The 15,920-nt window shown below is 40.4% G+C and overlaps 2 pseudogenes across 2 annotated transcripts; both read right to left on the reverse strand.

The window, feature by feature from the left end:
• Positions 1-506: 506 nt before the first annotated feature.
• LOC308244013 (cyclin-dependent kinase 2-associated protein 1-like) lies at positions 507-820 on the reverse strand (annotated as a pseudogene). The gene has a single exon. The product of its transcript is annotated as a cyclin-dependent kinase 2-associated protein 1-like (transcript).
• Positions 821-933: 113 nt separating this feature from the next.
• On the reverse strand, positions 934-1,273 carry LOC308244147 (ATPase inhibitor, mitochondrial-like; annotated as a pseudogene). Its single transcript has one exon. The product of its transcript is annotated as an ATPase inhibitor, mitochondrial-like (transcript).
• Positions 1,274-15,920: the final 14,647 nt, after the last annotated feature.

Genomic DNA, 15,920 nt, shown 5'->3' on the forward strand with positions numbered 1-15,920 from the left:
TGCCAATTAACTCAACAAAGATGGTGGGTTAATTTGCATATGCAGGCTTGGAGCAAAGACTGAAGACTGAAGACTGAAGATGACTGAAGACTGAAGACTGAAGATGACTGAAGACTGAAGACTGAAGAGGCTTGGCTTCTCCACCGTGGCCAAAGTGGAGAAGCCTTGAGGCTTGGCTTCTCTGCTGCAGCCGGAGGGAAGGCCTGGGTCCTGGGTGCTGGAGGAAAACCGGTGCCAACAGCCAGGGGAAGGAAAGCCTATTGCACTAATCTTCATGCAATGGGCCTCTAGTGTAAACCTAATAACTGCAAAAATCTCTTCTCCATCTCAGCGACAAGAGGTTCGGAGCTGACAAACCACAGGAGGGGAACAGGGAGGAGGAACTAAGCTGTTGCCATTTTGAAACCAAGTTTCATCTGAAGGGAGGCGGGGGGGGGGGGGGGGGGAGGGGGATTAGCTGTCACTTCTTGGAAGAAGTTGGAAAGCCTTTCCCGCTGACTCAGAGGCTAGGACCTGGTGTTCCGCTCCGTCTTGGCCAAGCACTCCTGAACCAGACCTCTCGCATGGATGATGCCTCCTTTCAGTCACTCCATCGCGCTCTTGCTGCCCATGTGGGTCGAATCTCCTTCCCCAGCTCTTCAATGATGGTCAGCAGCTCATCATATTTGCTCTGGGGCACCTGGCTGTTCCCTGTTCCCTGCGTGTAGCCTAGAGATGGTGGTCCATAGTCACTCAGCAGCTGGTGGTACTGGGAGGACGTTGCCATGCTGGTGGAAGGCGAGTGGATGCTCCCAGCGACATTGAGGGAGGCAGCGGGCATGTGCGAGGTCAAGTTTAGTTTGTAAAACAGCCCCCCCAGGCGTGCACCCGCGGAGCTCCAATTCACTTTTTGTTGTTGACAGCTTGAGCCACACCGGCAAATATGGCTGTCCCTCACCCTGACACCACCACAGTATCATGATCTTTCAGCTTCTTGATGTTCTGCTTGTGCTGCTCAATTTCTTTCTGCAGATGCTCAATCTCCTTTTTATGATGAGTGATCTCTTCTTCATGTTGTTTCTTCAAGGCTGCCAGCTGTTCTTTAGTCCACTCTCAGAAGTATCATTCCTCTTCAGCCTTCTCTTTTTTTGCAAAGGTCCCCACCGACTTCCCTGATCGTGCCTGCCTCAGAGCTTAAATTAGTTGACTGTTCGCAGCCAAAGCCTCCGGCTTGCATGGCCCTCACTCCCCACACTCCATGCCACAGCCGCACTGCTGACAGGGAGACTGCCATGGTTGTCAGTGCTGCGCAGCTCCAGACCACCCGACTTGGTCCCGGATTGGAGAGGGTGCAGGCCGGGGGGGGGGGCAGTTGGGGGTGACGAGGCTGGCAGGGGGGAAGTTGGGGGTGACCAGGCCAGCAGGGGAGACAGTTGGAGGCCACCAGGCCGGTAGGGGGGTGACCAGGTTGGTGGGGGGGCAGTTGGGGGCAACCAGGCTGGCAGGGGACACAGTTGGGGGTGACTAGGCTAGCAGGGTGGCAGTTAGGGGCGATCAGGCCAGCAAGTAGAGGCATTTAGGGGTGATCAGGCTAGCAGGGGGCAGGCAGTTAGGGGTGATAAGGCAGGAGAACAGAATGGAAAAAAAACCCAAAAAAACAAAAAACCTTGATTGTGCCAGAAAGAAGTGTTTTGCCATTTTTTAGCATTTCAATCTTTTTTCCCTTTGAATCTTTATTGTTGAAAGTATTACATATGTCCCCTTTTTCCCCCATTGACCTCTCCCAGCCTGTCCCCGCCCCCACCCCAGGCCTTCACCCTCCTATTGTCTGTTATTTCTTTAAATACTTTATTCCTTCTCTGTTTCTTTCCCCTCTCCTTCTGAAACTCCAGTTAATTTACTTCATACAGTTAATATTAACAGACTCAGAGGTTTTGTATTTTTAAAAAATATTTTTATTGTTTATAGTGTTACAGATATCATTCATTTACCCACCCTTTATCTCCCTTCTTCCAGCCCCTACTCCCCATGTTTTCGCTACCCTATTGCCCAGGTCCATGAGCTATGCCTACAAGTATATAAGTTCTTTGGTTTATCTCTTCTCATCCTCCCAACCCCACATTGAGGTATCTCACTCTGTTCCATGCCTCCATGCTTCAGTTCTTATTTTGTTGGTCAATTCATTCTTTTCACTAGATTCCACAAATAAGTGAGATCCTGTCATATTTGTCTTTCTCAGACTGGCTTATTTCAGTTAGCACAATATTTTCCATGTCCATCCATGCTGTCCCAAAGGGTAAGAGATTCGGAGGCTTTGTTAATAGCTCTAACTTTTACAAAAGATTTTTTATACTGATAACTTTCTACCTTCAAGAACACTGAGTCTCTCTTTTGCCACTCCAATATGCCATTGATCTTATCTAGTGAATTTTTAGTTTTTAGTTTTTCAGTTCTAGAATTTTTACTTTTTGATAGATTTTACTTCTCTATATAGATAGACTTGCTGTCCTTCCATTTATTTATGACTAGTGGCTTGGTGCCCAGATTCATGCACATTGAAAGGAAATTAATTAGGAGGAATATTTTAATATCGCTATTCACACTTTCTTTATAATAGAAGTCTCAGAGATGAATGAAAATTAATAAAATGCATATGGAAATAATATATAAATTGATTAATAAATAAACAATAACAGCATGATATAACAACAAAGACATGATATAAAAACAACAAAACATGATATAAAAACAACATTGATAAAAACAATGACTGATAAATTGGTTAAACTTATTCTAATATCTCCTTGTATACCACATTAAGAGTAAAACACTTTCAGAGTGCTTGACTAATTTCCCTTGTGATGAAGTATTTACAACTTTAACATCACATGCTCTTCGAACTCAAGAGAAAGCAACATATAACTGACCATGTCCGAAAATGGTTTCAGGTAGAAATAGTCCTACTATGTCTAGAGTTTGTCCTTGTGATTTATTAATAGTCATCACAAATGCTGGCATCACAGGAAACTGTCTTTGAATTAATTTAAATGGGAAGCCAGTGTCAGACGGGGACAAATCAATTCTTGGAATCAGAACAACCTCTCCTTCTGCAGATCCTGTTAATACTTCAGCTTCGATTATGTTAAGTCGCAATCTTTTGATAATAAATCTGGTACCATTACAAAGACCTCATTTACTTTTAAGATTTCTCGGTACCATGATGATTGCACCCACTTTCAATTTTAACTTATGACACAGCATTCCCAAAGGAGTAATACTATTAAGAAATTCGATGGGAAAATTTTCCTTTTGGCATCATCTGTTGAATCAATGGAATCATCACTCAAATAGGTGTGAAAATTTCCATTGAGCATATCCAAAATTTCTTCATTTAATTTATGAATGTGTTCATTTTTTGGATAAAGAACCAAATTCACAATCAATAATGACAGATCAAAACACACATGTGCGGTTGGCGCCAGTGAGAGCTTTATATGTATCATGCATGTGCAAGTCAATGTTTATTTTTAAATTGCCAGTGCACATCACATGTACCAGGGTACTAGATGTCGGTCGGATGGGCGGTTGGTTGGTTACTTAGCCTTTTATATATATATAGGTGTACAGGGTGGTACAAAAGTAGGTTTACAGTTGTTCTATGGAAAATTATATATATAGCAGTAATATGCAAATTAGGCCAGGATGCTGTAACAGTCACAACCAGCTCAGGAGGAGGCTGCATCATGACTGCTCAGGAGGAGCTGCATGTGCAGATGGGTGGGAGGGGACTGCGTGCTACCCCCAGCCCCAGTGGACACACACCAGGGTTGGGGGCGTTCTCCAAGCGGTTGCGGTGTGGCTTGGAGCATGCCCTCACCCCAGCGGACACACACCACGGGTGGGGGCATGCTCCGAGTGGCCACGGAACAGCTTGGAGCATGCCCCCGCTGGTGGTGCTGGCAGCTGGAGTGAAGCAGCCCAGGTCCCGGTGGGTGGCAGCGGCAGCCGGAGTGAAGCAGCCCTCATTCCAGATGCCTGGTGGTGGCTGGAGTGAAGCAGTCTGGGTCCCAGGTGCGGGAGAGAAGCCAATGCCAGCAGCTAGGGGAAGGAAGGCCTATTCTTGCACGAATCTTCATGCATCGGGCCTCTAGTTAATAAATAATAACACAAGAATAAACTCTGTTTCATATATTCACAACTGTAAACTTACTTTTCCCCACCCTGTATATTTCTTTTGTATTTCTCTTTAAATGTTTGAAAGCATACACATGTATATTGCATAGTTGCTGCTTTCAAGTCTGCATCTACACCCACCTGGAGACAGTCTCTTATTCACTGCCTTTTCCCTAAGTATAGATACATTTGGCATCTTGTATTTCATGTCTTATAATTTGGGGTTGAAAACTTGGCATTGTAGACAATATATTGTAGCAATTCTGTATTCTGTTGTGTTCTGATATTGTTTTAGTTATCACGGCTTTGGACTCAAATTTCAAACCTTGTCTTCCTCTCCCTACTCCCAGAGTGCAGCTGTCATACTGCATATCTGTTTTGATAGCTCTCAACTGCTATTTTTGTAGCCCAACTCCCGGGGGAGGGGTCCTTCATTAGGCCCCTGCTTATTTCATGAAGCAATGGATTTGAGTAAACTTATCATTATACTTGGGAGTTTCCCTTTTTGTGGTTTTCCTTCTAATTTCAAGCTGTTATGAAATCCTGTGTTTTGTCCTTTGATTTGTCAAGCCTGTAAGGGTTCAGATGGCTGTGTACAGTGTTGGGTGCACTCAATGAAAAATCAGCCAACTCACAACTATTACCAGATAAACTATGTCTTTCAAAGGTAGATTATAGTAGCTGTCTGATTTTCTGGTATCTTCCCTCTGTATCACTGATTTTTTGAGAGTTAGGAATGTGGGCAGATTTTATACTCAGATTTGGGGTGTTACTCTCTTGCTGTTAGAATTTTCCCTACTAAATATCCAATTGCTTTTCCAGTCCTGAACTCTGATCTCCACCCTGACAAACTGAGGTTGATTTTTCACTGCCATTTCATCTCTCCACCACCACAGAGGTCACTGAGCACTCTGGGACAAGATAGCCACAAATGCACAATTCTTACACATATTATCCATCTTTCTCGTTATTACCTACATGACCACTTTGCTACTCTGCTATTACTGGAAGTCTCTCTGTTTTAACCATGAGCCTCTTGGCAATCACTTTTTATTTGGTTTTTCTTTCTCTTAACCTATGTTGCTTAAAACTTGATGAATTTTAAGAATTAATGAGAAGATAAAAGTGACTCAGACCATCAGGTTCTCTCCTTTTCTTCTATGTCTTGAGATGTCTGAACTACTTCTTTTTTAGTTTAGTTTTGTTTTGTTAATCCTTATCCGAGGATATTTTTTCCATTCATTTTTAGAGCTAGTGGAAGGGAAAGGGAGAGACAGAGAGAGAAACATCAATGTGAAAGAGATACATCAATTGGTTGTCTGCTGCACGCACCCTGACCAGGGCCAGGGATCGAGCTTGCAACTGAGGTACATGCCCTTGACCAGAATGGAACCCTTGACCCTTCAGGCCCAGGATAAACACTCTAATAACTAATCCAAATGGGCTAGGGCTGAACTACCATTTTTTATCTCATGTCCCACATAGCTACTGAAATATCTTCTCTGCTTCCCTTCTTTTTTTTTTTTTTTTTTTTTTTAATATATTTTATTGATATTTTACAGAGAGAGGAAGGGAGAGGGATAGAGAGCCAGAAACATCGATGAGAGAGAAACATTGATCAGCCGCCTCCTGCACACCTCCCACTGGGGATGTGCCCGCAACCAAGGTACATGCCCCTGACCGGAATCGAACCCGGGACCCTTCAGTCCGCAGGCCGACGCTCTATCCACTGAGCCAAACCGGCTTCGGCCCCTTCTTTTTAATATACTATATATTATCCTCAGTTTCTTAGTCTCCCTGACCATAAAACTAATGATTTTCAAATGCTCCAAGGGAAACAGTAGCACAATGTGTCAGGTTTACCCACATACTCTCCCTTGTCCCTCAGATATTGACTCCTTGGTGTTTACACTTTTTCTCAGTGGGAGAACTGTTTTGTAAAAAGTGGAATTCCTAAGGCATTGTTTTGAACTATCTTCTTGGATCTCATATTTGTTTCCTCTATCCACTTATGATTTCTAAGTCAGGAAAAGATGGAAATTTGTCTCTCTTTTTCTGTTCTTCATACCATTTTAGGTGTATAGTTGTATGAGATGTCAAATGTACATACCCATGTAAATATGACCACATCCAATGTGTAGAAAACTTTGATTTCCCCAAAATGTTCCTTCATGACTATTAGCAGTCAGTTTCACCCAAGCTTGCTCTGAGAAACTAATGATAAGGTTGATATCAATACAGAGAATTTTTGCAAGAAATTCCTATAAGTGAATTCATATAGCATGTGGTCACTTGTGTCTATCTTTCACTTATGTTCATCCATGTTGGGTTATATATCATTAGTTTCTTCATGTGATTTTTAGTGACAGGGCTCACAAATATTTTATTAATTCATCTAAAGTGTTTACTATATTAAGGTAACATTTTGTTTTTTAATTCTAGTATTAAAATGCTAGTATATTGACTTACAATTGGTATTTTTAAAATTTTTTTTGGCTTAAAACACAGAGATTTATTTTTATTAAATTTATTGGGATGACATTGGTTAATAAGATCATATAGGTTTCAAGTGTACATTTCTATATTATAAGATCTGTATATTACACTGTGTACCCACCACCCAAAGTCAAATCATCTTTTGTCACCATATATTAGGACCCCTTCACCCCCGCCCCCGATTCCCTTCCATCTGGCAACCACCACACGAGTTTATATTTATATCCCACATATATGGTTCATAGCTTCTTCTGACTGACTTATTTCACTTGGCATAATATTCTCTCTTCAATTTAATTTAATTTTTTAAAATTAGAGTTGAGGTACAGTATAGTTTCAGGTGCACAACGCAGTGATTGGACATTTATATAAGTTACACAGTGACATCCCGATAAATCTAGTACAATCTAGCACCATACATAGTTATTATAATATTATTGACTATATTTCCTATGCTGTACTTTACATCCCCATGACTATTCTGTACCTGCTAATTTGCACTACTTCTTTAAAAAAATTTCTTTATTGATTAAGGTATTACATATGTGTCCTTATCCCCCCCATTACCTACCCAACCCCACCCCTACTCATACCCTCACCCCCCTGTTATCTGTGTCCATTGGTTAGGCTAATATGCATGCATACAAGTCCTTTGGTTGCACTTTTTTCCCTTTTTTTGAATACTTACCGTTGAAAGTACTACATATGCCTCCCTTATCCCCCATTGTCCTCTCTCAGGCTGCCCTCGCCCCCAGCCCAGGCCTTCACTACCCCCCTACTGCCTGTGTCCAATGGTTATGCTTATATGCATACAGTTCTTTGGTTGATCTCTTACCCGCCCACCCCACCCTCCAACCCCCCATCCCATGCCCATCCTCCGCTGCCTTCCCTCTGTGGTTTGACAGTTTGTTCAATGCTTCTATGTCTCTGGATCTACTTTTGTTCATCAGTTTATGTTCATTATATTCCAGAAATGAGTGAGATCATGTGATATTATCTTTCTCTGAATGGCTTATTTCATTTAGCATAATGCTCTCCAGGTCCATTCATGCCATTGCAAATGGTAAGAGTTCTTTCTTTTTTTTTTTTTTTTTTTTTACAGTAGCATAGTTATCCATTGAGTAATGTACCACAGTTTTTTAATCCACTTATCTGCTGATGGGCACTTAGGCTGTTTCCAAATCTTAGCTGTTGTAAATTGTGCTTCTATGAACATAGGGATGAATATTTTCTTTCTTAATTGTGTTTCTGATATTTTGTGATATATTCCTAGAAGAAGGATTACGGGGTCAAATGGGAGTTCCATTTTTAATTTTTTGAGAAAACGCCATACTGTTCTTCACAGTGGTTGCACCAGTCTGCATTCCCAGCAGCAGTGCACGAGGGTTCCTTTTTCTTCACATCCTCTCCAGCACTTATTGTTTATTGATTGGTTGATGATAGCCATTCTGACAGGTCTGAGATGGTACCTCATTGTTGTTTTGTTTTCCATCTCTCAGATGATTAGTGACTTTGAACATGTTTTCATATGTCTCTGAGCCTTCTGTATGTCCTCTTTCAAAAAGTGTCTATTTAGGTCCTTTTACCATTTTTGATTGGATCGCTTATTTTCCTTTTGCTAAGTTGTATGAGTTCCCTATACATTTTGGAGATTAAACCCTTGTCGGAGATAACATTGGCAAATATGTTCTCCCATGCAGTGGGTTTTCTTGTTGTTTTGTTGATGGTTTCTTTTGCTGGGCAGAAGCTTTTTATTTTTTTTATTTTTTATTTTTAATATATTTTATTGATATTTTACAGAGAGGAAGGGAGAGGGATAGAGAGCTAGAAACATAGATGAGAGAGAAACATCGATCAGCTGCCTCCTGCACACCTCCTACTGGGGATGTGCCCGCAACCAAGGTACATGCCCTTGACCGGAATCGAACCCGGGACCCCTCAGTCCGCAGGCCAACGCTCTATCCACTGAGCCAAACTGGTTTCGGCGAAGCTTTTTATTTTGATGTAGTCCCATTTGTTTATTTTCTTCTTAGTTTCCATTGTCCGAGGAGATGCATCAGTAAACATATTGCTATGAGATATGTCTGATATTTTGCTGCCTGTGGATACTTCTAAGATTTTTATAGTTTCCCATCTTATGGTTAAGTCTTTTATCCATTTTATTTTTGTGTATGGTATAAGTTGGTGATCCAGTTTCATTTTTTTTTTTTTTTTTGCTTTTATCTGTCCAATTTCCCCAACACCATTTTTCTTGATTCCATTGTATGATCTTGCCTCCTTTGTCAAATATTAATGGAGCATAATGGCTTGGGTCAATTTCTGGGTTCTCTGTTCTGTTTCATTGGTCTATATGTCTGTTCTTGTGCCAGTACCAGGCTGTTTTGAGAACAGTGGCTTTGTAATATAGCTTGATATCTGGTATTGTGATCCCTCCAACTTTGTCCTTGTTTCTCAGGATTGCTGTGGCTATTCAGTGTCTTTTTTATTCCATATAAATTTTTAGAGAATTTATTCTAGATCTGTGAAATATGCCATTGGTATTTTAATGGGGAGTGCATTGAATCTATATATTGCTTTGGGTAGTATGGACATTTTAATGATGTTGATTCTACCAATCCATGAACATGTTGTATTCTTGCACTTCTTTATATCTTCCTCTATCTCTTTTTTCAATGTCCTGTAGTTTTCCAAATACAGGTCTTTTACTTCCTTAGTTAAGTTTATTCCTAGGTCTTTTAACTTTTTCTCAGCCACCATCTTGTACAGCCCCCACTAATTGTTGGGTCATGTTTTCTTATCCACTCAGCTACCCTATGTCTTTTGATTGGAGCATTCAATCCATTTACATGTAAAGTCATTATTGATTGGTACTTGTTTGTAGCCATTTTTATTCTTTATGCCTGTGTTCCTTCTTCCCTTTCTATTTCTTCTTTTACAACAGTCTCTTTAGCATTTCTTGCATTGCTGGCTTGGTGGTAATAAACTCCCTTAGCCTTTTTTTTTTTTTTTTGTCTGTGAAACTCTTGATTTCACCTTGTATTTTGAATGATAGCCTTGCTGGATAGAGTATTCTTGGATTCTGTCCCTTTCTTCTCATTTCTTTGTATTCTTCATTTTATTCTCTTGGGCCTGATGTGTTTCTGTTGAGAAATCATTTATAATCTAATGGGAGATCCCTTGTAGGTAACCTTCTGTCTCTCTCTTGCAGCCCTTAAGATTTTTTCTTTGTCATTAAAGTTTGCCATTGTAATTACAACGTGTCTTAGTGTGGGTCTTTTTGGGTTTCTCTTGTTAGGGACTTTCTGTGCTTGTGTGACTTTTTTCTTCCACAAATCAGGAAAGTTTTCTCTCACTATTTCTTCAAATAGGTTTTCTATTCCTTGCTCAGCTTCAACCCTTATGGCACCCCTATTATGAGAATGTTGCTTTGTTTCATATTGTCCCTAAACTCCCTAAACTCTCATCCTTTAATTTTTTTTCCCAATTGCTGTTCAGATTGGGTGCTTTTCTACCCTCTCTCATAACTTGCTGATTCGGTCCTCCGCTTCTTCTACTCTTCTGTTGAAATCTTCCATTGTGTTTTATATTGCAGCTATGTTATTTCTCATTTCTTCTTGATTCTTACATATGTTAGTAAATTGCTCACCCAAACAGTTTAGCACAGGGGTGGGCAAACTTTTTGAATTGAGGGCCACAATGGGTTCTTAAACTGGACCAGAGGGCCGGAACAAAAGCATGGATGGAGTGTTTGTGTGAACTAATATAAATTCAAAGTAAACATCATTACATAGAAGGGTACAGTCTTTTTTTTATTTCAATAGTTTTATTCATTTCAAACATTTTAACAAGAAGAATGTAAACACTAATTGTTATAATTTGAAACTTCAAAAAATGGAGGAATCATAGCATAATAACATACCTTATATTGAAGGTGGCAAAGGCAAAATAAAATTGCCTAACAAAGAAAAGGTACAAAAGCTTTTCAAATTAAACTTAAATATAATAAAATAATTTAAAACTAAAACAAATAGAAAAGAACAAAATGTGTAAACAGTAAATTAAACATTTTCTTTAGTGCAACTTCCAAATTATGCCCGGGACGTAGATGTAGATGGCAATGTAGACTGGGTTGAAAGGTTTTTGGTCTTTAAAACATCAACTTCAGTGGGAACAGTGTTGTTGGTCTTCTTTTTTAGCTAATGCATCAAAGTCTGGAGTTAGTTTTGTTGTGGCTATTCTCAGGATAGATCTGAGGTGTTCGTCAGTTAAGCTAGATCTGTGAGGGGCTTTGTTGATGTTCATGACGCTAAATGTCTGCTCACAAACATAGGTTGACCCAAACAGCACCAGTATCATCTGTGCCATCCTCCGGATGTTTGGAAAAGTGGCTTCATTAAGTGAAGCATAAAAGTCTCTTAGTTCAAGAGAGCTGAATTTCTCCTTTAGGACAAAGTCAGACTGAAGATCGATGAGTTCCATTTGCACCTCTTCTGGTGCTGTTTCAGGGTTTTGTGACAAAGGACAGGCCACCAGTTGAAGTGACTGGTCAATTTTTTCAACATCAGAAAACCGACGACAGAAGTCTGCATGCAGGTCATCCAGTGATTGGCTGTATTTCTTCACATTTTGGATGGTCTCCTTCTGTGTGGCTAGTGTGGCAAAATGAGTGAAGACTTCGTCTGCAATTTGTCTGGAAAAGAAAATCAGCTTCGATTTAAAGGCTTTCACATTAGTGTACATGTCATGTACATACTGATCTTTTCCCTGTAGCTTCACATTTAGCTCATTCAAATGTGAAAATATATCTACAGCAAATGCAAAGTCACACAGCCAATTCTTGTCACTCAGCTCAGTAATTCGTCAGACTTCCCCTTTAATTTCAAAAATGCACCAATCTCTTCTATGAGCTCCCACACTCATTGGAAAACTTTGCCACGGTAGCGTTACTGATACCGCATCCATATCAGCAAAAAAATGCAGCCGCAGCATGGCTAGTGTGACATGTCCTCTGTGTGTCTTTTTCCCTGCTGCGCGCGTCCGCAGTGGGAAAAAAAATTGCAGTGGATACAAGCCCTAAAAGCTGAAAGTCTTTGTTGTTTTATTCACAAGTCATTGTGATGTACAGAATGTAGGAACAGGAAAAAATTGTGTTTGAGTAGAGCTCTTAATCTTACCTCAGAAAGGCTCTGATACTGTGCTCTCCAGGGGCATGTCTCCCTACATCACCACGATAACGTGTCTACGCATTCCCAGGGTGATTTTGGGAGATGCGTCCGCGGGCATTACAAGGAGCCTCTGGAAGATTGAGAGATTGTTCCTTCTACTGAATGAACATTTAAGTACCTATTTAAAATTAGTTACATTTATATCCGCCCACTCAGAAGAAGGAGCTGCAGCCGTGTTTCCCCATGTTGCCATGTTAACACTGCTGCTGGTGAAGGAGCGGAGGGGAGAGCAAGAGAACCCTCCGCTCTTTCGGCTCCGCAGGCCGGATAGAACAGTCGAACTGGCCGGATCCGGCCCGCGGGCTGTAGTTTGCCCACAGCTGGTTTAGCATCTATATAACCATAACTCTGAATTCTTTCTCTGACATATTGCTTGCCTTTATTTCATTTATTACCCTTTCTGGTGATTCCTTTGGGGAGTTTTTCTTTGTCTCCCCATTGTGGCTGTCCCTTTGTATTTGTTTCTATGTAATGTGTGTTGTAGACAATTTCTGTCCCTTGGCAACCTGCTTCAGGCCCTAGAAGTTGAGGCCCCTAGTCCTCCAATGGTCCAGGACTCCTTAGCCCAGAGGCTGGGATTGCCTTTAGTCTGACATCTTTAATGTCTCTGTTCTCAGTTGTATTCCCTTCTTCCATGGTTTGGGTTTCTCAGTTGTCTGCTGTAGGTGCTCAGAGTTGGCTGGGGACTGGTGTGAGACTCCCTGTGAGGTCGAAGAGCCCTCTAGCATGCAATTCATTGAAGAACCTCTGGTGTTCAAGACAGGGTGTTCCATAGTAACTTCTGGCTTGCCTTGTCAGTCTGGTCTTGGGGGCTCAACAGGGAGCTGGGTGGGGGTTCCTAGCCAGCACCATCAGTGCTGTCCTTAGGACTGGGCAGTTTCTGGACTGAGTGACACTGGCCGGCACCATCTGCACTGTCCTTGTGACTGAGCAAACACTGCGCCAAGTGTCCCTGGCTGGAACTGTCAGTGCTGTCCTTGGGGTTGGGCGGGCACCTGACTGAGTTCCTGGCCAGCATAGTAGGAGTTGACTCTGGAGGTATGTGAGCCACTGGGTCGGGGTTCCAAGGTCACAGAAGGTGCATAGTTGTCACGGTCCAGAGGCTGTGCAGTGAGGGGCTCAGAGGTCCCTCTGCCTTGCACTCATCATTTGTAGTTGGGAGCATTGTCTCTGGGAATGTTGGGGTCAGGAGCACTGGATCTGGAAGCGCTGGAGTCCTGGAGCACTAGGGTCGGTAGTGCCAGGTCCTGGAGTGCCAAGGTTGGTAGCTCCAGGTCAGGGAGCTCAGGCAGGGATGTGCAGCTCAGGCAGTCTCTCTGGCCTGTGGTCACTTTTCGGGTCTGGGTGATGGCAGCATGGTTGGGCGCCACTCACTGCCAGTGCATGGTGGTACCACACAGGTTATGTATGGTGAGCAGTACCATGCATGGGTTGGTGTTGGTGTGGGTGCACTCTGGCCTCTGCTGCTCCTCCCTTCAAAGTGGCATGGGCTCCATGCCCAGCCACATTGGCCTGGGAGTGTCCACCAGGGTGGCAGGGGCTCCCTGTCCAGGAGGGCCTGATCTGCCAGTCCCAGGTACTCCTGTGAGATGTAACTGTTCCTCACTCACCCCACACACACCACACACGCCCCTCTCACTCCCTTCTCACTCCTTTACTCACTCACACTCTCTCCTCCCTGCTGTCTTGCCAGCCACCATCTTCTATTATCTCACAATTGGTTTTAGAAGCTTAGTTTGTATCCTCATTCCTCCTCCTTGCTCATCCCCTTATTTAGTTCCAGTAGTTTGTTTGTTAAATCCTCCCTATCTCATCATGGTTTCTATGAATAAAGACAATACTTTGATAAGATAGTTATATGGATTGATTTGAAATGTTAAAATACTATGCCATATAATATATAAGCACCATGTTAGTCATGTATCATCCTTTTAGTAATTGCTGGAGATTTAGCTTACTTAAGTCCAGAGCTATTAGTAAGCACATGTATAAAAGTATTTATTAATTTTTTTTATTTTAAAAATATACCTTTAATGTGTGCATTTTCTCAAAGCAGTAATAGTTCTAAGTAAGTACCTATTTAAAATTAGTTACAATTTCAAGAAAACCCAATCTTTAATGTCTAGAAGGGAATGGTAGTGATGTATTACATGTTGAGTTACTTACCTTAGATGTTTGCTTCAAGAGATAATGTCTAATATGTTTTATCTATTTGCATGGCTTTGACAGCAAAAGCCTTTAACACTATGTAGTCTGTTATTAAACTTGCAGAATCAAAAGAAAGTCCACTGAAAAATTATGGCTGTAGTTGATAATAAAATTATTGTGAATTTTCCTCTGACTTTAGTATAATTGTGACCAAGATACTAGTTTTCATAATTCTTCTGAACTCCATAAATATTTTAAAAGGTATTTTGATTTACTTCTCAGAAAGTTTGTCACATTTTAATATTGATCACAATATTGAGTCCCAGGCATCTATATTACTAAAGGTGGATTTTTCTCTTTCTCTCTACTAACTGAGGTGAGGACAGATTGTGAGAACTAGTAAGTGGTCAGCACTTAACTGCTAATTTGTTCAAACATCTGGCTACCACTGTTAAATATGTTAGGGAACAACATATGGTTCACATTTAAAGTACTGGAAATATCATCATGATGAAGAATGTGAAATGTTAAGAAAGACCAATACTGTTTTTATTATAATCTCAGACACACACACAAAAAAAATGCATGCTAAGCTAAGAATTCCAGTGCCTTATTTATAGAAATTTCTATTCTGTATTGTGTTATTTTTTTCTATTTTTATTTTTAAAAACAAGCAATACAGAAAGTTAACTGTTGCCCTTTATCTTTATTTAAAAATGAAACTAAACAAAAAATTGAAAAGAAAAAATATATTTCAAATAATTATAAATTTATGAACTTTTACTTTTAATAAAATCTTTCATTTGGAATTTCAAAGTTACATTTTTGTGTCATAATCCTATTAATCAAGAATGAATATGCACATGTTTTCTAATAAGACTATAATTAATTAGCAGCCTTCTGCCTCTGTAGGATTAGAAAGGATTTTAATAAGGGCTGTTAGATTAATCCAGCTGCTTAAAATGTGAGCTGTATTTGACCATTTGCCAAAAATGTGTGAGGCTACATGAGCCAGCTGGCATAAGATTGGAGAGTGGGAAGCTCTCTGTGGATTAGGACTATGACTACAACATTTTTATCAACTCTACTTTTAAAATGTCAAACAATGAAAGACTCTATCTTGGCTGCCCTACAATTTTGACAAGCAATAATATCTTTAAAAATTTTCTGCTTAAATATCTTTTCTAATTCATATTACTTGATCCCCTAAAACAAGTCATATACTTATATTAAAAAAAAATAAACTGTCTCCAGAGAACAGAAATACTGAAGCTGTAATTTTATTGGTTAAGGAGACTCAGATTTTAATTTCATCATACCTTCTTATCTAAAAAAAGAAAAATTAATGTTAAAGTAAGAAACACAATAAAGATATTTATGTCAAAAGTTAATTATTCATTGTGTTAACTTCATAATATTTTTAGAGACCAAAAAATTAAGGATCACTTTTTTTTTTTCTTTCATTTTCTGCATCACGTGAGTGAGTTATGTTACATTTGCTCATTAGGATAAGAACCCAACTTTATAATCCCCAACAACAATCTAGAATTATTTATGCATTGGTTCATATGCATAGATATTTCTGTGTTTGTGTACATGATTCTGTCAGGCCTGCTGTGCTAACAAGTCTCTTGTCACACTTTCCTTTGCTTTTTCCCCACCTAGGGCTTTCTACAGAAACCTTTCTGACTGGCCATTTGGAGTTAGCTGAGAAGCTGTCAAAATGCTGGGAAGATTGGGAAGATTTAAAAAACTTGGCTGGGCTTGCATTCTCAAGAATAATAGTGTATGACACTTTTATCCTCTATCCCAAATCGCAGATGTTTCATTTTTTTTTTTTCCAACTGCTGAAATAGGGTCAATAAGAAGCCTAGGGTAAATTGGGATAATTTAAAAAAT

Source organism: Plecotus auritus (genome assembly GCF_963455305.1).
Source record: "Plecotus auritus genome assembly, chromosome: 3".
Lineage (NCBI taxonomy): Eukaryota > Metazoa > Chordata > Mammalia > Chiroptera > Vespertilionidae > Plecotus > Plecotus auritus.